General features: G+C 36.3%; 1 pseudogene; it reads left to right on the top strand.

Moving 5' to 3' along the window:
- The first annotated feature begins 857 nt into the window (after positions 1-857).
- On the top strand, positions 858-13,498 carry LOC101715527 (cytochrome P450 2J2 pseudogene; annotated as a pseudogene).
- The last annotated feature ends 13,357 nt before the right edge of the window (positions 13,499-26,855 follow it).

Genomic DNA, 26,855 nt, shown 5'->3' with positions numbered 1-26,855 from the left:
AGGTATTTAAAGGAAGAATTATTAAACCTTTGACATAGTATTAAGACTTTACACCTCTCTTTGTGAGTTGAATTTCCTCAGAGAAGATTTGAAGTTTTAGTTTATGAGGGGCATCCCTACAAGTAATGAGACGCTTTAAAGGTAAGAAAGGAAGCCCCAAGGCTGAGAGGAAAAAAAAGTCTCTGGCTCCAGATATATAGAGGTCGTCATCCCTGTGCAAATTAAAGTTAGGAAACATAGATCAGGAAGAGGGCCACGTACTAAGAAAATATTGTAAAATGTTAGTGAGAGAAAGGTAAAGCGATCTGGAAAGAAGAGCATATCTGGAAGTCAGCAGGCCTTGACTGAACTTTGCTGATTTGGAGACTTGATGCCAATTTCCCCTTGCCCTAACAGAATAGGTTCAATGAGATGTGTCTGCCTTTACTTTGTACCTCATAATTAGCAAGGGAAAGGTGAGAAAGGTGAGAAAATAAATGACAAACTGTCTTAAGAAGTGAAAAAAACTTTATTAATGTATGCAACCATTATTTTATTAATAGTACTGATAATAATACACAGATTTTTAAAAAGCAGTACTAGCCAAACGAGATGGAGATGGCAGCTCATGGTCAGGGACAGTAGGCCTATGAATAGTAACTGATGGCTGCTCATGGTCAGGGAGAGTATACCTATGGATAGTAACTTTGATGGTTGCTCATGGTCAGGGAGAGTATACCTATGGATAGTAACTGATGGCTGCTCATGGTCAGGGAGAGTATACCTATGGATAGTAACTGATGGCTGCTCATGGTCAGGGAGAGTAGGCCTATGGATAGTAACTTTGATGGCTGCTCATGGTCAGGGAGAGTAGGCCTATGGACAGTAACCTTGAAGGGTCAAGTTGTTCCATCAATACCAGAAACCATTTAATCATCACTGTCACCAGTTTGCGTTCTGTCATTTCGTCAAACTCTGATCAAGTAAGGAAACTTTAGGGCTACAGTGCTTCTTGGCAGTTATTAAGTTAATTATTCCTCTATGTCGTACCAGAGGAAGCATACAATGCTGGAAAATGTGTGTAATCTTCCCCAAATCACACTGGCAGAAAGTGGTAGCACTACCAGAGCACACACTTGCTAAGGACCTGTCTAGTACCATCTTGGACCTGTAAGTTCCCCTGATCACCTCCAGGATGAGACCTGAACACAGGCATTCAGAGAGAGGAAACCTGCAAAAGGAGGAATTAACTTCCGTCTCTGCCATTGACTGTTGGACTTGATTTCCATTTGCTTTCTCATCTTGGTCTGAAAGTCGGAGGTTTAACTGGAACACAAACCACACTTCTACAGACCAAGCAGCATGTTCTAAAAGGTGTTCTATATGGTATTATTGACCCATAAGAAGTTAATCATGTTTGGATGAAAAAGTGTGAGAAGTAAATAATTTCTTATCATCTTTTGCAGATTTGTAATGCACTCTAGCATATAGAAACCTTTCAGAAATTTTGCTTAGTAGTAAAAAATGTCCAAGATAAAGCTTTTGAAAGTGCAATATTCGGGCTGGGGATTTAGCTCGGTGGTTCTGCAGCCTGCCTTGCATGCACAAGGTCCTGAGTTTGATCCCCAGTCTCCGCGCCCCCCCAAAGAGTAGGTTTGAAAGTGCAACATTCATCATGTACTTTTCACAGTTTTTGAGAAATTAGATGTGTTTTTAGTTTTCTATCCTTAGTTTACATCTCCTAATAAGTTTGTCTGGAGGTAAATAAAGGCTCAGCTACCATCATTTGCCAGGCACTGAATTAAGCATTTTCTTTATACTTTCCAGATCAGCACGAACTACCCAGTGTAAAATACTGGCTGTTGCTGTGACAGTCACATAGCACTGCATGTTCTTCTCATTGTCCACAAGCTAGCGGTCAAAGCCTGAGATGTTCTAGATGAATGAGAATAGTTGTCCTTAAGAGCTCTCAGAGTTAAACTGCCCATCACTGTATTTTGATGGTACTGGAGATTGAGCCCAAAGCTTTTGCACTGACCTACTTCCTCTGCTTCTCTGCTTTTCAATGTTTTGCTTTGAGAAAGGGTCTCACTAAGTTGCTTAATTTTCCAGATGGGGCTCACTTCTGTAACCCTCCCTCCTCAGCCTCCCAGAGTGCTGGGATTGCAGATGTGCACCAGCTTACCCAGCCTCCCTCCACTTCCATCACCTCCTGTGAGCTGACCCCTGGTTTAATTTGGGTGGTGTTGTTTTGAAATTGATGTTAAAATAAGAACAAGAAGAAATTGCTTTGTGATATTTACTGACATTATTAGCTAGTATTATTGGCTGCTAACATTCAATTAACATCTCTCTGTATTACACAGTTCATTTATTCATATTGTGGCACTTACTCATCCACATGCCTCTATCAAGCAGATTTTTATTACTGTTGTTTCGCTTCTTTAAAAGTGAGGTAATTGAATCTTGGGTCAATAAGTTCAGGGGTGAAGGTCAAGGTCATGGAGTAATCAGAGTCACTTTCACTCTCAACCCTCTAGACACTCATGCTGGCTTCCTTAAACTCAGGATGGATTATCCTCTTAGGGCTAAGTCAGGTGCAAGCAAAAATTGCAATACATCAATAAATAGAACAATGATTGAGGGCCAGGGATTTAGCTTAGTGGTTCTGCCGCCTGCCTCACAAGCACAGGTTCGAGTTCCCAAGTTCGATTCCTAGTACCAAAAAAAAATGGTTGGAACAAAATAAAGTGTTTTCTGCTATGGTTAGGAGTGAGATCAATATATGGTTGTTAAGGCCTATCCCATTGGCTTGCAGCCTGGAGGAGCTTTGTGTTTTACTAAATGTGGATTCCATTCCCAAAATCATTCCATGGTGTAACATGGTGACAGAATTACAATAATTATGTCCACTCTTCAATGGGGAAAGGAAGAAGGACAATTCACTTGCTTCTCATTAGCTAGCACTGACCCACTTGTGTATTCAGCATCGAGAGAAGAAGTGTAGCATATGCTTTATACTGGATGGTTTGTGCCCAATTAAAAGTTACTACAGAAGGGGGAAAGATCAGTCATAGGCAGCAACTAGCGCTCAGGTCCTCTTGGGAAACAAACACCTACAGACAGTGCCAAGAAACCCACCAGCAAGTGCACTGGTATGACATTATTTTCTTCTATTTTTATGTTAATATAAAACTTAATGAAGATACTCAAACTTGAGAGAGGATATTCAATATAGAAATTAACAATATTTGAATTTTATTAAAAAATTTAATAAATAAATTATTTCACTGTAACACGAGACAGATTACTGTAACACTCATGATTGTTTTGCACATTGAATCATAAGAAATATATACTTTGATTGCTTATCATTCAAAGCAAGAAGAAGCACTTCTATGATAAAGATAAAGCACTCATTATGTGCAAGAAGCACCAAGAATCATATAAAAATAAATCAAAAATATTTTTTACCATCAAAGATTTATAGTGTCCAAGAAGAAAGCAATTGTCCAGATTCATTCAAGTGGAAAATTGTGTAATATAAATGCATGGTAACATATAATCCTAGTGCTGATTTAAAACAGGAAGACAATGCATTGTTTTAGAAATTTCTTTAAAAATGCTTCATAGAGTAGATTACATTTAAGAACATCCTAAAAGCCTAAAAGCACAGGTAGGATTTCTAGGAGCAGGTGTGTGTGTGTGTGTGTGTGTGTGTGTGTGTGTGTGTATTCACAAACCTGTGTGTAAATTAATTGAGGCAATAGCAGGATAAAGATGGACCAATGGAAGAGCCCCTACCATTCAGCTTGGCTTGTGTATATGGAAATCAAACCTGTAGTTGTGTGCATGATTTCATGCATGCATGCAGGCAGCAAATATTTACCAGTACTGCTGATGGCCCAGGCGTTATTTGAAACAGCAGAGAATAGAAAGAAAAGTTGGTGCTTCACATACAATGGATAGTCTAGGGAGGGCAGCATAAACAAATAAACAAAAATAAATTTAAAACACTAGACATTTCATGTAGAATAATGTGCCCAAGTCATAGAAGTCATAGTACAAGGAGTTGAGCTTGGTGTGTAGGCAAAGGTCAGAATAAAAATCCTTTGAAATCATGATAAAGATTTGAAGCCTCTGTGTGTGTGAGCGCGCGTGTGTGTGTTACTGAGTATTGAGCCTAGTGCCTTCATACTGAGCTATAGCTCCATCTCTTTTTCAATTTCTTTACCTTGAGACAGAGTCTAAGTTTCTAAATTGCCTAAAGTGGGCTAGAATTTATACTCCTCCTGCCTCAGCCTCTCAGAATGCTGGAATTACAGGCAGATACCACTATACCCAGGTAGAGATTCCGTTTGTGAGCAATGGGAAGCCATTGGCAAATTTCAAGCCATAGAATAACATGATCTGATTTACATTTTTGACTATGACTCTGGCTGGTTCTTGGAGAATACATTTTAACTGGCTCTGGGATCAGGTTGGGTTCATGGACACAGTAGAGTTCAAGACAATGTTTTAACATCGTTAACCTCAGTGAAAGTCTAAATCTAAGGTTGGCAAATGTTAGCTTATTGGCAAAATTCAGCCTACTACCTGGTTTTGTAAATACAACTTTTTGGAACAAAGACTTACTCATTTGTTATAAATTGTTTATGATTTGTGTGTGTGTGTGTGTGTGTGTGTGTGTGTGTTACAGGGGGCAAATTTGAGTATTTGCAATAGGCATAATATATTGAAAGGCTATTTATTATTTTGTCCCTTTACAAAAAAGGTGTACATACCTCTCTCCTATGTTAAAATGCTGATAAGGGGTAGAAAAGTAATTTTGGAAAGAGAGCTGAATTTGACTACAACATGCCAGAGACAAGTGGATTTAGATCAGAAAAATCTGATGTTCCAAACCCTATAGACTGGGAGAAGATGTTTCCTGTTTTAGAAATGTGGAAGATAAGAATTAGACCTGGTTTTTAAAGGCAGAGAGGAGGAGGATGGATGTAGCTGACTACTCATTATATGAGGTAGACGTATCGCATACATATTTGAAAACTTTAGCAATAATTTTGAGATAGTTCATTACCTTCATTGTAAGTTAAATTTGCATATGATAAAATGAAAAACTCATAAGTATACAATTTGTTATATTTTAGCTAAACTGGTTAACAAACACTACAATCAAAATACAGTATTTTGTCATTGTCATAGAAAATTCTCTCGTGTCTTCTTCCAATCACTAAGCCACACGATATCACTGCTTTCCACTCTATCAGCACCCACGAGTTTTATACCATTCTTAGAATCTTACTATATTATCCTAACTCGGATCCATTGTGTCTGGTTTCCTTCACTTGACATAATGTTTCTAAGATTTTTACATTGTGTTTATCAGTAATTCATTCTTTTTGTTTTTAATTGCTGAGTGGAATTCCATTGTATGAGTATCCAACAATTCAACATTCATTCTCTTGTTGATGGGCAGTTGCTTTTGTTTCCAGTTTTTGATAATTTTGAATAACATTGCTATAAACATTCTTGTGTTAGACTCTTTGTACATACAGGTCTTCATTTTTCTTGGGTAAACATGGAGGAGTTTTCATTTTTCACTGGGTAAATACCTAAGGGTATTACTGGCCATAGCTTGGGTTGTATTAACATGATAAGAAACTACCAAAGAGCTTTCCAAAGTATTTGTGCTATTTTACAAGCCCTTTCTACCTGAAGATGATGTGTAAGATTTCCAGTTGTTCCACACACATATCAACATTTTATATTGCCATACATCTTAATTGTATCCATTCTAATATGAGTGAATTTATCAATTTGTGCTTGATTTTACTTTATTTCTGCATGTGAGTGGCTAATATTTATAAAGCAAGTTCACAACAATGTATATAAAAGATAGGTATCAGTCTGTATTTTTCTTTTATAGTGTTTCTACTAGGTTTCAGTATTAGAGATATGTTGACCTTATAAAACAAAATAAAGCAAAACAATACAAAAAAATTGGAAAGTGTTCTTTGGTTTCTGTATTTTCTAAACTTAGGAAGATTATTTTTTCTTCTTTATATGTTTGAAAGAATTCATAAGAATTGCTTCTGGGTCTGAGTTATTTGGGAGATATTTTGATATTTTTTGATACATACTTGTTTTTTACATTTTCTACTTAATCATCTTGTGTCAGTTTTTAGTTGTGTTGTTCAATCAATTTCTTCATTTCATCTAAGTCATCAAATTCATTGTCTTTATAATGCTCAAAATTTTTTTAAGTAATACTTGTGGAGTTATTCATTTATTTTTGATTTTGATAATTTATATTTTCTTATTTTTTCTCTTTATCAGAACACACATGATTTTTTAAATTGTACTGATTTTTCTCAAAGGACTAACTATGGCTCTGTTATTTTCCTCTATTTTATGCTTTCCATTTCATTGATGTCTCTTCTTGGTCTTATTTTTCATATTTCTATTTAGTTTAATTAAAATTTCTCTGCTTTTTCTATTTTTTCACACTGGAAAATTAAAATATCAAATTTAAACTTTTCTTCTTGGCTTATAAAAATTCAATCTATTAAAACTCCCTTTATGTGCTGCTTTCGCCATTTCCCATTCATTTTGATAGGCTGTGTTTTCATTACCATACGGTTGCAGGAAATTCTGATTTCCTTTGTCGTTCCTTTTCCTATTCTTAGACCATGTTGAAGTGGCATTGAAAGGTAGTTCTGAGGGTGGGTGATGCTTCAGCAAGCTAAAGGATGCCAAGCACTGCCAGGATGACACGCGTGAGGAGAGAGGCACAGGCGCACTTCCTTCGCAGGCCTCAGGACCGAAGGCTCCAACCCTGACAACACTCGGACTTAGATTTCTAGACTCACTCCAGATCTGTGAGATGACCGATACACTTCTGGTGTTCTAGCCACATCCTTGTGGTGCTTTGTTTCAGCAACCCCAGCTAGTGCGATAATGCAACACTCGTAATTCCAAGTTTCATTTCCTTTTAGCCTGAAACAAATTTTCTTCTGCATTTATTACAGTGTTGATTTGCTGCAAATGAAGTCCACCAGGTTTTGTTTTTTGAAAAAATGCCTTTATTTTCACAAGATAAAGAACTTTTTTAGATGCGTTGGTGGATAGTATATTGTGGAGCATCTGGATTACGATGCCTTCCTTTTATTGGTAGTTTTGTTCAGGCAAATAATTGAATTGTTTGCAGATCCTTTTGATCTCATCTAGTTTGGGTTACTTCTTTGTTAGGGAAACAATTCATTGCAGTGTTTTACTTTAGTCCCAGGTAGGGCTGTTTCTCTAGTGTTTGTTCTTCACTTCCAGATGACAGCAGTTCCCCACTGAATGAGTTCTCTCCCTGCCTATCTACAAGCTTAGAAGCTGAATATCTCCCAGCACTATCAGACTTCTGGGGTCTCAGTTTACTCTCAGACGTTCAGCATGTGCTTTCTGAAATACATCAGGAAATCTTGTCCTGTGAGGTGCAGTACTGTCCTTGACAATATCTAACTTTGGGTAATTTTGTCCACAGCTGCTTTTTGTCTGGTTCTTTACCTTGCAAGTAACAAGGGTGTCAGGACACCTTGAGGTCCATACTCTACCTTGAACTGTGCTAAACTGGGCTCCACCTTCCGTTATAGTGGTCCAAGCTTCCCATACTGGGTTGCATGTTTTTCTGTCCCTGGAACCAGTGGACTCATACAGTTTGTCTAGGTTTATAGTTGCTTATAGAGTATGGCAATTTCATCCCACTTACTCAATAGCTGCTTATTATAGATGGGAGTGGAAGTATCTACATCATTTATATTTTACTTCCCTAACTGATGAACTTTTACATTGATTTGCAGATATCTGGAGTAATGAAGTAGCCAAAGCAGGCTATTCCAGGTTCTAAAATAGCAGGTAATTAGAAAATTCAAATAGTTTCTACTTTGATTAGTTTCTTTTATTGAAACTAGAGTAAAATTACTGATTTAATTTCTAGACAACTGACAATGGATTTATATTTAAAAATTACATGCCTTGAACAAGAAGTTACAGATAAAATTAGTTTCTGTTTGCTAATTAAACTAAGGGAGCCAGATAGTTTTCTTATATTAAACACATTCATCCTGAAGTTTGACTATATGTGTTGTCTGATAATGTTTCTACCAAAACATCTACAATTTAATACCTACATTTCTCATTACATTCATCTTTCTTTTTAAAGTCTCTTTTTCAATCTGATATCTGATATTATACATTTTTATATCTTCTGCTCCCTAACCACCCCATGCATTTTTTTGCTTTCAAATTGTTCTAGTACTTTTATTTCTATTTTTTTGAAAATTGTGCATACAATCTGGTTCTTCAGATGATGTTCTTCTCTCTGCCTACAAATCTTACCTCACCAGCAACCTCACACATTTTTTTCTTACTGGCTCAGAATACTACGGGCTTACTGTCTGTCTTTTGTATATGTAAAGCCAGCACTTTAAAATTAGCTAAAGGCAAAGTTTTCTGTTGTTCCCAGTGTCATAAACTTAACTCACTTATTATTTTTCCTATGGTTGTCTCTGATCTCCTTTGGGAATTATTCCTGAGAATGATCAAACCATAAAATTTTATAAAGTCATTTTAAAAAATCTGGTCAGACATGCTGCTTTAACCTAACCTTTTGATAACTTATTTTACAAATAAATATTTAAAACAAGAAGCCAAAATTGGAAAAAATAAGTTATTTCTGAGATGGGCTTTACAAAGAATAATAGTAACAAAAATGACTTCTGTTCCCTATTCCTTTTCTCTGAAAGCATGCAAATTACTGCTGTTAACTTAAGGTACCACATTAATTTTCAGAAATGTTTCATTTATAATGAGGCAAGAAAAGTACTACTCTCCATAACTATTTCATATTTCCATTTCAGGTGAAGAGAAATTGAATGGAAACACAGTTCATAAAATATGTAAGCTGAAAATAAATAAGCTCCTGACATTCAGTAGAAATGGCAGCTTAGATAGGAGAAGAAAATGTGGTTCATGCCTAGCATCAAATTTATCTGCAAGATTATTGGAGAAGTAATGAAAATTTATCTCCTGAGGTCATATAATACCTATTACTGAAGGAGTTCTCAATTACTTCTGTTGTGGATACACACACACCTAAGCCTTTAGTGGGTACACCTAAAAAGAAAATACACTGTAATTATGTTGACCATATTTTCTAAGCCTAACTTTGTGTCACATGGTTAGACAACATTATATAATACTTCAATGGAGATTCTTTCAGCTTAGAATATTATGATTTAATAGTCAATTTCCCTTTCAAAAGAAAATTAAATATTGAAAGAATATTTATTATTATGCACTAGGCATATTATCTATTGCTATATTGATTTTTAGCAACAATATTGTTATTGGTGTGTAGATACTTTATATCCTCTTTAGCTAGGGTTACAGCTTCTTGATCTCCGCTATCCACCATGTTCCAGCATCCACATCCACAGGGCCCAAGACTAGACAAATAGTCAGCTGAGGAAAAGTAAGTAAAAGGCAGAGAATACTCATTTAAAAAATGAAGAAGTAAAAGTGGATAAAAGTAATCTCATATTATGGAATAGATAATTGAAAAGGGACACAAACTTAGATTCTGTGTAAAATCCTGCTTTTAAACACAAAAAATAAAAAAGAGCTCAATGGAATCACCAGTGAATATTTCATAGTGAGGTAACTGCTAGAGTGGTGGGAGAAGGAAATGGATGCATAGCGTTTTCAAAGGCAGTGGTCATATTTTATTTCTCAAAATGGGTAAGAGGAAAGTGCCTATTCTATAATTATTTATAGTTAGCATGTTATTTATGTGTTAAATATTTCACTCAAACAAGATACATTTTAATTGGAATAGCAATGATGTAGTCAACAACAATACAATTATTCAGTTGTGCATTGCGGTGTAGCCACTGTGACATACTTTCTGTTAATTTCAGAAGAAATTCTCTGCTAGTGATTGTTGCCTCACTGGTGTATATCAGGTGGTGACAATTATTAGCAGGAGCTCCAAGGTCAGAGAGCCTAGGTTCAAGTTTATGCTTGACTGTCGACCAGCTTTGTGTTCGGGGGAATTTACAGAAGCTCTTGGTCTTGAAGCCTCTGTTTCTTCATCTGTAAATTGGGGTTGATGTCCAAAGTGCTATTATTCTTGCTTCTCTAATTTTCACTGATGACATCAGGCTGCATAGTCCGAAGCCCATGGTGTTCCATTGCTTAGTTTAGGGAAAAGATTGTCATATATGGAAAAGAAAGCTGCTTACGAACGTGAGGATGATCAGTGAAGCAAGGTCCCAGATTGCAGGAGACAATGAAGCAATCTTTTCTCTTTTTGTTTATGGTTGAAGCTGATATCCATCTCAATTCAGAATAACTAATTTCCTTTTTAAAAGCAATTTTTAAGCTTTGTGAGATACATCACAAGAGCTCTGCTTGTCAATGCAGATAAGCATATTTGGCCAGATTTAATAGAAAAAGTAGCATTGCATTTGTTGATGTATCGGTCAGACCATATCTTTCCTTTCTTCAAAGTCATCAGTGATGCTCCATCCCTCCAGAAGAAAGAGGTGCAGTTTTTATCTTTTAAGCATTGCATACGTATGACCAGTTGATGTAGTAGCCAGGGACCAGAGATAGCTACCACTTTCACTTGAAAATGTTTCAATCTAAAGCATCCAAAGCTATTTTATAAAAACTAGGCACAGATCCAGTTGGAGTGCATGCTAGGATGACAAGTATCCATCAGAAGTCAGAAAATAAACAGACTGCTCAAATTATTCATATCTTGATGACCATCTCACAGGCACTGTGATTAATGATATTGGTACAGGAGCCGGAGCTTAGGTTTGTCACTGTCTGTGTGACCATGAACAACCACAACAAATTCCCTGTGACTCAGTTTCCTCAATTTCAAAATTGGCAACGTTAATAGTGCAGACTCATTAATTTGTAAAATTTAAGCGAGTTAATACCATAGACTGTAAGGCACATGCTAAACGTGTATCATGTATCATAAATTTTATTATACATATTTATTTTATTGATATTATTTTATACCAGAGGAATTCTTTATAATAAGCAGCTGTAAAAAATTTATCTCTGTGGATAAAACTGCTTATTCCATTACTGTGATTAAAAATCTTCAATGAAACACAAACTTTCATAACTGAGAGAAGAGTATGCGAGCTGGAATACAACATTCTAGGTGGAGTATGGCACAGATGTCTACATGCTTTTGAAACAAAGAACCACCTATGGTTATTCTTACCTTCTGGAAATTCAGATATGTATGTAAAAATAGACACACAAAGGTTCATGGCAATATATTTTATAATACAAAAAAACTTGGCAGGCAGCTAAACATCCAGCAATGAGCAATTAATTTACCTAAACACTACACAGTAATGTATAATATTTACTGCTAGGTAAAATGTTAAACAAAAAATTAAATACTTAGAAAACAGTATTTAAATTATCATGATACATAAACAAAACATGTCTATTGCTATATAGCTAAAAATTGCATATGCAACGTAAGTTTGACTGACAGGGCATCTGGATGGTGGGACTTGAGGCTATGTTTTCCTTTGTGCTTTTTTGTTAGTTTCAAATTTTTGTAATTGAACATAATCATAAAAGGATTCTGAAGCATGGTATAAAATGAGTACAGGGACATGCAGGACTCAAGACATAAACATGATAAGGGCAGTAATGTTGACAGAATTCATTACAAAGTTTAAAAAGTACATGTAAAAATGTTTTTCCTTTGACAGAGTCACCAATACTAAGAACCCAAAGAAGATGAGAATTTTGAAATACACCCTTAGATAGCTGATTATTAGCCACTTCATGAACTTAATTTTGATTTGCTTCTTCACAACAAAGGATAATACAATTATAGACAAATCATTATGTGGATTTATTTGTATACTGGGAACATTGACATTCACTGCATTACCAGAAACTATTAAAAATGTGAGTAATTTAGAACTGGTTTACACTTATTGATTCATTTGTTGCTTCAAAATGCATATGTCGAGACTTCCTCAAAAGGAGGCACCCAGAGAACTACCCTCCGGGGCCCTGGCGCCTGCCTTTCCTGGGAAACTTCTTCTACCTGGACTTTGAAAAATCTCAAACGTCGGTTAAGCGGGACTGATCATGTCCAATGGCCAAATATGGAAGGAACAAAGAAGGTTCACCCTGACCACACTAAGAAACTTTGGTTTAGGAAAGAAGAGCCTAGAGCAACGCATCCAGGAAGAAGCTTACCACCTTTCTGAGGTCATAGCAGAGGAGAAAGGACAGCTTTTCAACCCTCACTTCAAGATCAACAATGCAGTTTCCAATATAATTTACTCTATCATTTTTGGGGAATGCTTTGACTACCAGGATGCTGAGTTTCAGGAGATGCTGAGGTTACTGGATGAGGTTACCCATTTGGAAGGATCTCCTGTAGGCCAACTGTACAATTTCTTTCCACGGATAATGGAATTCCTCCCTGGACCTCATCATACTGTCTTCAGAGACTGGGACAAACTGAAATCATTTCTTTTTCGTGTGATTGAAAAATCACAAGAGAGACTGGAATCCTCATGAGCCAAGACACTTTATTGATACTTACCTCAAGGAAATGGCACAGCACCCAGACAAGACCACTTCAAGTTTTGATGAAGAAAACCTCATCCTTAGCACCCTGGACCTCTTTTTCACTGGGACCAAGACGACATCCACAGCACTGCGCTGGGGTCTGCTATACATGGCCCTCTACCCAGAAGTCCAAGAAAAAGTACATGATGAGATTGACAGAGTGTTTGGCCAGGGGCAGCAGCCAAGCTCGGCCAACTGAGAGTCGATGCCCTATACCAATGCTGTCATCCACGAGGTGCTGAGAATGGGCAACATCATTCCTCTGAATGTTCCCAGAGAAGAGAGTGTTGATACCACTTGGGATGGATACCACCTGCCAAAGGGAACCATGATCCTGGCCAATTTGACTGCGCTGCACAGGGACCCCACAGAGTGGGCGACTCCAGACACATTCAACCTAGAGCATTCTGGAGAATGGACAGTTTAAGAAGAGGGAATCCTTTCTACCTTTCTCACTGGGAAAACGTGAATGTCTTGAAGAACAGCTGGCTAGGTCTGAGCTGTTTATTTTCTTCACTTCCCTTCTGCAAAAATTTACCTTCAAGCCCCCAAAGAATGAAAAGCTGAGTCTAAAGATTAGGGTGGGCCTTACACTTTCCCCAGAGAGCTACCGCATCTGTGCTATCCCCAGGGCATGAGGGTGGAGAAGGAAAGAGAGAAGACATGGCATGTCTCTGAGGCCTCTTGTGGTTATACAGATGTGAGGGGACAGAATGAAGGTGGGGCAGGAAAGCTGTGAGGAATTGAGCTAAGAGGAAATTGGATCACAATCCTAGCTCTGCTATTTTGTTCAGAATTGATACAGGGAAAATCATGTATGGACGAAGGGATTGACCTTTTCATCCTGGATATGGGAAGAAATGTGGATTTTTTTCTCTAAATACAGGTCTTTGTAAGAATCAAAGGAAATAAGGCTGAAGGGAGGGCAGGGAAATGGGGAAAAGTAAGAATCAAGATATACCATGTAAAGGTGTAGGTTCCCCATGATGAATGTAAGTGTTGTATACCTGAATTGTACCAATAAACTTAATGAAAACAAAAAAGAAGCAAAGAAAATAATGGAATAATGGACTCTAGGTGATTTGTAATCAATAAAGCACATCATAAAATTTAAAAAAACAAAAAACCCCAAAATGCATATGTCAAATACTTTGCAAATTATTAAGACCCTGAGGTAGACAGTTGAAATAGAGAAATAAATTACACAGTTACTGCTCTATAGGGAAGTACATAAGTTACAATGCAATGTGCTATATTACATAGTATTGGATGTTATAAATAGTGGTGTATATAGTTATATGCAGTTGCAATAAGCCTATTGTGTTCTTATCAGTACTTAAAATTAAGTGAATTATATTGCACCATGAATTGAAGCTTACATCACTAGCATTAATAAGTTTTACTCATTAACTCATTCAATATTCTATGTAGAAATAATATAAAATAGACATCATATTCCAAACTGTGTGATACAGTGAGTTTTAGAATCTTAAGGTCAAGTATTCTTTTTATTAAGCAAATTTCATGAAAATTGGTATAAATCTACTTCAGGAATTATTAGTCATTTACAGATATGGCAAAGCACCTCTGGATTGATTAAGGTAGTGACATCTGAAATTCAAGAAATGATAAGAAGTTAAATCACTGGTCCATTTCAATGGTTTCATTTCAAATTCTTCACTTGGCAAATAGATGTCCAGGAGCTCGATATAACTGGGATTAGGCATTTTAAGTTATAAAAAGAGGAGAGTATATTTGGATTTTTATATCATTGACATTCTATGGGATAAGACTGCACAATCAGTCATTCATCATTTTGAGTTGGAAAGAGATTTTAGTGATTCAAATTGAGCATAGATATTCACTGAATCATCACAAATATAGAAGTGGTTTTGACTTTGATGGCACTCAAAATTATCTGGAAAAGTAACATCTCAAAATCTGGGGTAACATCAAAATATTAACACTACATTAGCAGGCATAGCTGTCTGCTTATTCCAGAAGAGTTTTTGTTTCATATTTCCAAAGAATCATAAAACTTTATCTGCTTCCTACTGCATATAAACCTCTCTGGATGGTGTCAGTCTTTTGGATAGATCTGCATTGATTAGTGTCCCTAAACGCTGTAGTAAGAACAGCTCTGCAGCAGTTCTGCTATCTTGAACATAGTTAGGAGAGGTATGGAAATGAAAAAAAATAAAAAAGGGAATAGAATCAGGAACTCTTGGCCATTAATGGACAGAAATACTTTGAATAAAAAATAACCTATAGCAATTCTGACCACGAAGTCGGTTTGAATATGTCTTGCTTCTCACGCCAAGATGATGTTCCTAGACCTCCTTCCTAAATGGACTTGTGGCCAGAGCTGATGTACAGGTAGACAAAATGCACCAAGGAAGCTCCTTGGAAAAAAAATTCATGGCTTTGTGAAATACAGTGGTTAGCTTCAAATAAGTTTGTTTTTCTGGCTTCCTGAAAGGACCTGACTGGAGAAGGAGGAGGAGGGTGAGAAAATTAGCGTTTATACAAATTCTCATTAGTTGTATTTTCTTCAAAAAGAAACTTCTATAAAGTGGGTATTATTTTTGTCCTCACATTACAGATGTGTGAACTGAAGCTCCTACAGACAAATTAACTTAGGCCCACATAGGAAAAGTAACATCGAACAGATTCCAACTTGGTAAATTTCTCTACATCTGTGCTCTCATTCCTTTATTTTACCACCTATAGATATCAAATGAGTGAATGGATGCATAACAAGAAAATTGAAGGCAAAAAATACATTTACACAATGAAATGCTACATTTTTTTCTGTCTTTCAAAGACTTAGGAACCAGTTCTCACAAAAGATAGTTTCAAAAACAAGAGAGCAGAGACTTAAAGCCAAAAACACCACAAGATGATGAAGATGATGTCAATAGACACATGCCAGGTATAATTACTGAGAACTATTTTAATTATCCATCCTTCCTATTTTTCAAGTCTCTAGAATCAGTGTTTGTTCCCTCAGCAGATAAGTCTGCCAAAATCTCTGTTTGGTTTCTCCTTTGTGAGGTCTCTCTAGATTTCTTTCTTTTCCAAGATTTTGGTCTCTCAAGTGACAGCTTTCTGATAGGTGAAAGTTTATTTTAAAATATAGTTTCCACTTATTCCAACTCTTCTCATTGGAAGAGTAGGTTCAAAGCCAGGCTTTAGTACAGAATTGTGATTTAAAGACCCTCTTTTCTACCTGAAGTCTTGATGCACATATTTTTTGTGCTTTAAAAATAGATACCTCTTATCGTTTGACCTCTAAGACAACTCTCTAATTTTTAAATGTTCACCAACCTGTCTTCAGCAATTTAAGTGATGAACCTTTATTTAAGACTGTATACTATTTCCTTTTTCCCCTTTTTAAACTAATATTTTTGTTGACATTTATTCTTCGCTGTTTACAGATTATGTATATTGGAATCTCACAAGGATAATGCACATCAACCAGTGACCACAAATTGAGGATTACATGTGAAGACCGCATGGTTCTATGGTTTACCTCTTTATGGAGAGAAGGAATGTGTTTCTAGGTGTAGGTGAAGTAGTTGCATTATACTATTTATGAGCATTATTTAATTTTTAGACAAGAGACAAAATGTGTGTGTATGCGTGTTTTTCCCTAAGAGGTTGACCATATTTTATATTTGTTCATTTACTGCCAATCTCCTCTGCTTCCTTCCATTTATTAGATACAAAATTCATTTGAATATATGTTTCCCCTATTTTCTGAGTTTAAGTAATAATGGCAGAACTAGCTACAGCCTTACCTATCAGCCCAGATGTGAACCAGTGATCAAAGTCTGGCTAAGCAAGCACAAAACTCGTTAAACCCAGGGAATGGCACAACAATGAGACACAAAACCCATGATGTCCTCCTAACAATGAGTCCGAAGCTGAGCTAGAATTATTAGGAATGAAGCATTCTCTAACCATCAGGGGACGTAAGGCGGGATGACAAATGTGTGAAACTACAATGGGCCACCCTGTACTCGCAGCTTGCAGTAAAGGAAGGGAGCTGAGGGATCAACAGAGGAGTTTCCTGGCGATCCACACTCTCTGATACTCACCTTTATCTGAAGAAGGGGGAATGACAGACAGGAGTTTCCTGGCGATCCTCACTCTCTGATACTCACCTTTATCTGAAGAAGGAGGAATATTTTTATATAAGGACCCGAGTCACCAAAGAGTGGGCTGTATCCCATCAGAATTCATGCATTTTCTTTACGTCTTTTTTTTCAAGCTAGTTTGAAATGGACTTGTATAATACGTGTCTGAAAGCATTCTGATTATTTGAAGGAATCCTGATTATGACATACATAAATACTTTCTGACTGCTAGATGGAAAGGGACTTTAAACCAAAACAGGAATAAAATGTCGAGGAAAAAAACATAAAGATGACACTGATGCCAGCAGAGAAAGCCATTGTAACGCTTCTCATAAAATGCCTGAAATTAGGAAAAGGAGATTGCTCTGTGTAAATTAAACCAAGAAATCAACACTAATGAATACGAATTAAATAGGGAAAGTCACATGAAGCTAGGATGTTTTATTCTGGTACATAGTCTTCTAAATTAAATGAGCATGTTTGGCTTCCTCTTTGTCAAGCCTGGCATGTTAAAGGGTTAGTTGCAATACCATATAAAAACATCTTCATGGGCTTTTCCTCCCCCTCCCCCCCCCCTTCTCCTCCTTCTCCTTTTTCTGCTCCATCTCACTCCTCCTCCCCCTTTCTTCTTGTTTTGATTCAAGGTATGAAACCCAGGCCATTTGATCTAAGCACCACACCAATGGTGACACCTATTCCCTTTCGTGCTAGAACATGAAGTACTCAACTTGTAAAAACTGCACACAAGGTAGAAGTGCAGAAAACATAGACATTCTTCTAACCTGTTGCAAATCCACACGGGCTTCCAGGCCCATGTGAGGGGAGACAGGTTGAGTAAGATTATTTTCAGGGAGCTGAAAGCATTGTACTTTAATTATAAATTTGCAGGTTAAATAAGCTAACAAAAAGGAGGAGAGCAAATTAAGACAGAGGCAGTTTTGGAAGCAAGGGATTTATGCTGTCTCTGCAGCAGATGCTGGATTTCCTCCATGTCTCCTCAGAGAGGCATGTGCATTTTCTAAAGTCAGATTTCGACAATAAGCTCAGAAATTCCAGCGCATGTGATTCTTAGGTACATAACGTGGTTTAAGGATATTGTAGACAAAGTAAATTGGTTTAACACTTTAGCCTATAAAATTTTAGGTAATTATTTAGATTGATTGAAAACAAAAATATGACTTCTTTCACTTGCTGTTTTAGTGACAGGTTACAACTTCTGTATTTGGTCTCTGAACCAAAGTGATTCAATAATTCCAGTAAAGCAACAAACAAGCAATGTCTCACAATCTTCCTACCAAACCTCAGCCTACTCATTTCACCAAATACACCATCGATTTTATAGGATCAACTAGTCCAGAAGGTCAAAATGTTTTATTCGTTTTGTGTTAAGCCAGCTAACTATTAAGACAAATAGTTGTAGCTCAGCATTGAAATTAGAACCAGAACAATAGGAATTTTTCTTGGAGAAGTATATACAGGGCAATGCCTACCATTAACTGTCTCTGTTTCATCATGGGAAGATAAAAACAGCTTGGGTCACACAGGAAAATTACTGTATCAGAAATTATTTATTTCCATGTCATGTAAATTATTATGTCGTGGTTTTGCAAAAGCCCATCATGGGTTTAAAATTCGGGTTGAGAAACAAACTATCCCTAGGACTTTCCAGCAGAGCCACTTCAGCCTCCTTCAGACCCTCTTTGCTCTTTGAAGTCTGCCTGGTGAACATCACCAGGCTGAAGTTGGTTTTCTCGGACCCTGGGAACTTTTGCAATAATGATGTTGGCCCTTTGATGTCTACTCTTAAATTTTTCGATCTTGAAAGTAGAAAAGAAGTAAAAGTAAAAAATACATCTACTTTGTTCTAAAGGCATTTTCACAGGAGAAACCTGTGCTCACCTGCTGTTTCTTTCCCTGAATGGTTTTGTTTTCTATTGAATTCTTCCTATTTACTAAATATAATAGAGTAAAGCAACAGTGTTATGATATTTTGGGTTTTCTTTAGCACTCCAGTTATTTGGTCAGCAGGGATAGCACGGTGTTTGTGCAGAGGGAGCTAATATGAAATCCAGAATACAACATCAAAGGATCTCCTTAGGCAAGAGATGTTAACAAAACAGTATTCAAAACAGTGTTAACCAGCAGGAAGCTGGCAGTGGTCAGGGACAGCCAGGAAACCTGCATTAACAGCCACCCAGTTTCAACCTTCAAGGGCCATGTCTGCTAATTACCTTTGTCCTGTTCCAAGGAGATAGTTCCTCAGCCAGGAGGCCTGCAAAAAAGATTTGACTGATCCCTCAACTAAAGCAGAGTGCACCCTCAGAAGAAGACTTTGTTTCTTCATTTTTGAGAATCCTTTCAATTTCATCAACTATGGAGAATTAAGGAGTTAATTTTACAGAAGCATTTTCCATAGAGGCTTAGGGTTAATTGCAAAAGAAGCCTTGAATTCAAACAAAACCCACAACAATAATTTCCAAAAGGTACAATCATGACCTGCATATGAATGTAAAATGAACATGTGTCCAAATTTATTCAGCTCACTAATTAATGAAGGAACCAATATGATAATCAAGGTGTTCAAGAGGTATTTAGGACTACATTATTTGTAGGACATTTGATAAAGAGATGTTAGAATAAAATTACTAGATTAGATTTTTTAAAAACATTGGTAAATCTTCTACGTTAACCTTTGGGGCTAACTTTTTAAATAAAAATTATTTGCAGGTAGAAATCTCCAAGTTGATATGGAAATTCACAGTCTTAATTCATAATAATTATTTATTATGCAATTCCTAAAATTAAGCATTAATCAGTGATTCTGTTAAATAATATTTCAGTGTGACATTAAAAAAATATACAAGTCTCTTTTTGCTTTATTACACTTTTTGAATTATTTTTCCTGGCAAAACTAAGCAGTTCAGCAGGAAATACTTCTTTGTGTTTATAACAAAGATGTGCCATTAACTCCTATGTGATATAGCCATAAGCAATTATTCCTATTTTTCATGTTTGCCAACTACTTGTTTTAAAGTACTGTTCCTATTTCTTGCCCATAATATTTCATAGTTCTTTGAGAGAAACAGCTATTTCACTTTATATTTAAAATCTTTACAAGCACATGACTAAACTTAGTGCTACAATATAAAATATTTACCATGTGATTTCAGAGAAAAGACCAGGACTAGACTGACATTAACATTTTTCTCTCAGGTCTAGTAAATGTGATAGGAGAAAAAGGAATTGAAGGGTAAGGAAACACTAGCATCCAGCTCTAATATTAAACTAAAAGAATTTGATGGAACAGTTTCCTCTGAGTTAGATTTGGCTTGGGATATTATGACTTCTAATAGCTCAAAAATTTCCCAAATGCCTGTGAGCCAACCCATCTCTGCTTTTTCAATTTTCCTTCAGGTCCTATGAGGCCGTGACTAGAACAGGCAGATCCGGGGACCAATTACATCCAGACCCCAATTGACAATGATGTCTTGGGTAGCTGATAAATTTAGAGATTCGTTGAAAGAAATTATCAATTTCAGCCTTGAATCTCAATGGAATTAAATGTGACAATAGACCTGACTTAATTTCATCCTTAGTAAGCCCTATAAATTAACATTATTTCTACCTTTTTGAAGTTCACCAATGGCAGATGCAAAAAATTTTAGGGTATTTAACAAGTACATAAATTAAGACAACACAATACTAGCCTGTGTCTGCATAAATAATTTGTTAGAATTTTACATAGTGTTATAAAAAGTAATTTTTTAATTTTAAAAAATACATTAATCATCTACCCACCATAAAACAATATTTAATGCCCTAGAACTAATGTGTTCTTTAGTCTCCTCTGAGAATTAGTTTGTAAACATTAATTGTATGTGTGAGAGAGAAACTAAACATTTTTTACTTTTACTTTTGAAAAATGAAGATCAGATTGAGTAAGGCCAAACAGGGACAGGAAAGTCAGGAAGTCTCGAAAGAAATGTGATGTGTGACCTAAGTATGATCCCCAGGCCAGGGCCACAGAAGATTGTGTGACCCACACATCTCAGGTGGAAACAGAAGGTCTTGAGAAGCAGAGGTGAGGAACATAAAAATGAATGTATGCTTTGATGCAGCTGGATTTGCCCCCTGCAGGAAACTCAGTGGAGCCGGGTATGTGGTGTGTTGAGTACAAATGTTCAAAAATGGGAGACTTTGAAAAGCAACATAGTAGAATAGCTTTGGTGAAGCCATTGCATGTGCACCTTAGACAGGAGACAAAAATATGGAATGACTCTGAGAAACAGCTACAGCAAGAATCATTCTTCACAGTCAACCTTCGCAAGGATTGTCACTGTGATGGGAACCAGGGCTCAAGGGAAAGAATAGCTGAAAGAGCTGTAAATCAAGACTGGTGTGGAATTGAGCATGGTGGCACACACCTGGAATCCCAGCACAATGGGAAACTGAAGGAGAAGGATGGTAAGTTTCAGCCTTGCCTGGGAAATTCAATGACTTAGCAAGACTGTGTCTTAAAATAAATAAAACGGGCTGGGGAATGGTGACTGTAGCTCAATGCAAAGGCCTTGAGTTCAATCCCCAGCAACACACACACACACACACTCACACACACACACGCACACACACAAAGGATTGTCAGGGACCTAGAAAGAAAACATACCCAGTTGGTGAGGAGAATGGGTCAAAATTCAACAAAGATTGGGGATGAGGAATAAAACAAGAGATGAAATCAGTAGAGAAGATCTGAATATACTTAAAAATGGGCCAGCAGGAGACCAAAGAATGAAGTCATAAACACTGGGTTGAACATAAACTGAACCACTAGAATAATTCTGCAGGAAAGGGAATAATCATGGTCAAACCATTTGAGAAAGGCTTCATCACAGAAAATATGTATCTTCATTCCTTTATTAGGACCTTATTAAGTTGATTATGGGAATTGCTACAACAATTAAAACCTTCATAGAAACAAATCAATAGATATGAAATGCAGCAAACTTGACAAATTAAAATTACATAGAAAAGAGAAAAATATAATTTTTCTCTATCCTATCATACATTTCTTCATTCCTATTCAATATCAACTACCAGTAACCCAGAAGTGAAATACACTGTATGTATAGAACTATATTCCTCAAAGGTAAGGATACTGTTCAAATGCACAAAATAATTTAATCTGGTTGATAAGTGTGTCATAATTAATATAAAGAAAGGTCAAGTCCAATAAAAATGGATAGGAAAATAGGAAAAGAGGGAGACACTGAGATTTGATCTGAATGATGGCTATAAAAATCACTGATTACCCAGACAAGCCCAATCATAGCTGACAGTATAAACTGTGGCAAAGTTAGCCTTTTTTTTTTTTTGGTACTGGGGATCGAACTTAGGACCTTGTGTTTGTGAGGAAGGCAGCGGCACCACTGAGCTAAATCCCCAGCCTGCAAAGTTACCCTTTGAGGTACAAAATTTTCGTTTTCAAGTGCTTATTTAAGAGCTATAAGAATTGTTAAGGCAACACTGATGATGAATGGGATTAATTTTTCTTTAATTACCAATGAGATTGAGGGGAACATTCAGCAAAACTATGACAAGGCCATTATTAGGTCCTTAAGCATGGTGGGAAATAATATATTTTACCGCAATAAAAGCCCTAATAAAATGCTTGGATCTATTATGTTGACTAAGAAAAAATATTTAATGAAGTTTCAGCCAGAGATTTGATGGGACTAACTATTGAGAATTAAGGTTCACTTAATGAATTCTAATCCCAACAATTATACATATATAAATGACAAAAATATGTATACAAATGCAAACAATTTATTACCCTTGCATGACCATTTTTTCCTACCTAGAAACTTAAAATTAAACAGATTGACTAGAAAAGAGAAGAAACAATGGCACTATTTGGAGTGGTAAGAGATTCTTTTTACCAGTTAATTAACTTTTACATTTCATGATTCTTCAATCACACCATGAATATCTGTTTTAAAGCTTTAAAAGCAAGTATGAGATAAATTGAATGCAAGGAAAATTGAAGATATAGACAGTTGCACTTTATAATTATGCACAAATCCACAATAAGAATATAGTTGTCTCAGCTACTTAAATATCATGTTATCAAAAAAGTGAAAGCTAAATCTTCAGGAAGTACATGAGAGATAGCTAGCAATCAGTGCAGAAATGTATCTCTTTTATCCATGTTTGAGCACACAGATAAAAATATAAGTAGAAAAAGAAATATAAGTTGAAACAAAAATATAAGTAGAACAGAATTTTTAAAAGTTTTTAATGAAGTTGAACAAATATATCTCTATAGATAAATGTATTAAAAACAGGAACTCATCCATGAGACAGTTATTAAAATGGATTACCTATTAAACCACAAAGAAAAAGTCATTTAATTCTAAATTTAAAATAATACAGACTGCCTTACCAGATTATGATAGAATTCAACTGGAAAGTAGGAGCAAAAGTAGAAACCAAAGAAAATCTGCAACTATGATAGTAGTATGGTTTGTCTCCTCTGGAATATGTGTGGAAATTTAACCTCCACTCTGAGCAAAGACACGAGACAGATGGATCCTTCTAGAGGTGATCAGAGCCCTCCTCTATGGGTTATTTGGAAACAGAATCAGCCACAAAACTTAGTTTAGTTGCATCTGTTTTTTGTAGGCTTCCTTTCTCTCCTCAACTTGGGACTTGGGATGCTTTGTGACAACTTGGACTATTCCTATGCAGCCCCTCGACCTTGGAGCAGAACTGTGAGCTGAAACATTTCTTCTTTATAACTTACCCAGTCTGTGGTAGTGTGAAAACAAATTGAGAAATAAATAGCATAGCGCTTTGTTCCTTGGCAGGATTTGCTTGGGTGGAACTCACAGGCAGTTACTGGGCAGGTTTTTGGCAACAGTTTCCTTACAAACCTAGAGGACATCAATATTATTTGATTGTGGTCAATTCCACAAAAGAAAACTATATTCAAATACAAAGATCTTCAACCTGAGAAGTCTTATCTATTGGCCCTACAACTAAAAAAAATCACTTTTAATCTAGCCCTTGTCTTTCTCTACTGTGTGGTAGAAAAAAATTTAAAAAGAAATTTTGTATAAATTTCTGGAACCTCAGTGTTATCAACGTCATCTTTGCTAATTTTATTGCTTCACACCTGTGAAATGTGTTATTGTTTATGTAAAAGAAATTCTGCTAGCTAGGTAATGTAGAAAAGGATTTAACAGAGGCCATTTGGTGTATTTAAAACCATTGAGGAAGTGGAGCTCAGCATGCAGGTTTTGGGCTGGTCTTCTAGGGATGATTCCCAGAACAGCAAAACTGCTGTGAACAGGAAGTGAGGGACAGGAAGTCACAATTATGGTAATTGACTAGTGGATTGGGTTGCTTCTTTTACAAATAGAGCCAGGCCTAGGTAGCTACTCTCCTCTTAATACAAGAGATGAATTAAAATGACATAATGCTATGTCCTTGATGAACAGTTATTCCATTCTACACTACACAGCCCCCACCTCTACAACCATGAAGCTTCTATTCTAAGTAGTAGTCATGCAACTTTTACCAAATAAGAACAAAAATTTTCAATAACAGAAAATTTAAAAGTATCGTTACTTTGACTTCTTTGACTTTTTAAAAATGTGAGATATTTGATGCATTTGTGTGATTAAGAAGAAGGCTTTGATATCAGTCTAACTGGATTCAAACTCAAATATTAACTAATTGGGAAAGGTTGGGGAAAATTACATATGCTCAATAGCTTTTTTTTTTTGGTACCAGGGATCGAACTCTTGAGCTTGCAGGGCAGGCAGTGGAACCACTGAGCTAAATCCCTGGAAAAATTAAATATACTAAGTTTGAATTTCCTCATCTGTAAAATGGGCATGTTCACAATAGTGACTATACACAAAATCATTCTATAGACAGACTGACGTGGTGCCCTGAAGCCTTCAACACACTATCTGGCAAAACAGTCCCTCAACCACAGTAAGATAGATTGTATGTTCTCTCCTGTATTACTTTCTTTTCCCTTTCATCAGGAGCACCGTTTCTTCAAGTAATAATCTCATATCTGTCACCAGCACTCTTCAGGGAACAACTGGTTCACTGGAGTCCACTGCCCTTTGCTCAGACCACACTGTCTGGATTTCTCCCCAATGTTGACCCTGCTCCTGGTTTTCACTCTTCTCAGGTGATCCTCCCCTGCACACACAGAGCACTGCGGGCAATACTGGTGGTGGTCATCTTTCTCTTCTCCACTTACCACCCTCATGCTAATCCTCAGTATCTTAGGCCTCTCATAATTTTTCGTTCACTTTCTGATGGTTGATTTTATTACCTCTTTGCTTCAAATCATTGTGCACACCTTTGAAAAATGAATGCCTTGAAAATACCAATCATGTCTTTTTCATACTCAAGAACCTTTCATTGACTCTATTGCTACCAAATTAAGTTCAATCACATTGGACTGGCTTTCAAAACTTCTGTTAGTGTATTACTGCCACGTTTTCCATCCTTGTATCGCAACCGTTTCTGAAGTGTGGTGCCCACCGTCTTTGCACCTGTAGAACTATATTTTTTATACGCAACTTTGCCTACAGTGCCTTCTCCCAATCATTTGTTTCTCCTGAATTCTTATTTATCCCTCAAAGTTTGGTTCAAATGTTTCCTCCTTAGGAAAATTTCTCTGGTAACCCTACTTAGGAGGAATATCTTTTTTTTTTTTTTTTTTTGGTACCGGGGATTGAACTCGGGTCCATGAGCTTGCGAGGCAGGCGGCAAAACCACTAAGCTAAATCCCCGGCAAGGAGGAATATCTTCCTTTTCACAACACAAAAGATTTACATCCATCACAGGATGAATCCTGTGCACCTAATAGATTTGGTAAAGTGACCCAACTATTATACTAGACCAAGGGATCAGAAATCTTCACTGATGACCAGAGAGTAAGTATTCTAGGTCCTTATGGCCTTTATTACCAATTCTGCCTTTGTAGCAATAAAACAGCTGTAGATATGTAAGTAAATGGGTGTGGCTGTTTTCCAATAAAAGGCAACTTACACAAACTTTATTTACAACAACACTGTATTTCCAAAACAAAGAAAACAGTTGTCCAGCCCAAGAGTTGTAAATTGACCAGTATACTATGACCACTGGCTACTGACGTGCTAAAAACACACTTTGTTTATTTGAGACTACTAATAAATTCCAGATATGTTAATACTTTCCTACATTTTATGCCAGGTGAAATGTAAGTATTTTAATATTTGGTATTCATAATCATTCCAGTGACCTTAAATATAAATATTATTATAATCCATTGCAGATGAAGGAGTCTTTTACAAATTGAAATTTTTTTTACATTCTTGTAATTATCTTTTCCTCTAAATATGAATTCACTAAAAATGAAAGAACAAGTTTATCTCATTTGCTATTGGGTCTTGGACAAAGTGTTTATCGAATAAATGAATAAATGAAGCACAGGGAAATGGATTTATAAGCAGTAAGATTCAAATTTATATTCATCGTTTTTGGCATTGCTTCATTTCTTGCCAGCAAATATTTCTTGAGAACTTTATATGTATTAACAACTCTATAGAGTAGGTATTCTTATTTCTACTTCATAGATAAAATATAAGCCTGGAAAGTAAACTCACGCGTAGTCAAATATCTAGTAAACCACACAATCCAGTAGTTAATCAAATTTTACTACTGTTCAATAAATACTTTCTAACTATTTACAAATATTTGTTTCTTCTTACCTCTTCTTTTGTCCTTTTTAACAGTGTATGTTTTATAGCACAGTGGTACTCCACAGCACTAAGATCCATGTTTTACAAGAACTACTCCTCTCTAAAATGTTAATCTCAATTCTTGTCAAACAGACCATATCAATTTTACCTTTTAGGTTTTTTACATTGCTTCTCCAAAGAGAGTACCACCTACTCCCTCCATAATGCTAGAAACTCTCTCAAGGTAAGGAGCTTTCAGTGTTTTTTCTTCTTAAATTGATAATACCTTTTCCTAGAAGGTAGAAAAATATTATTT

Source organism: Heterocephalus glaber, unplaced genomic scaffold, assembly GCF_053883595.1.
Source record: "Heterocephalus glaber isolate CG9 unplaced genomic scaffold, H.glaber_assembly_v1.0 deba00001442, whole genome shotgun sequence".
Taxonomy (NCBI): Eukaryota; Metazoa; Chordata; class Mammalia; order Rodentia; family Bathyergidae; genus Heterocephalus; species Heterocephalus glaber.
The sequence above is the reverse complement of the archived record's forward strand: the minus strand, read 5'-3'. Positions and strand labels throughout refer to the sequence as shown.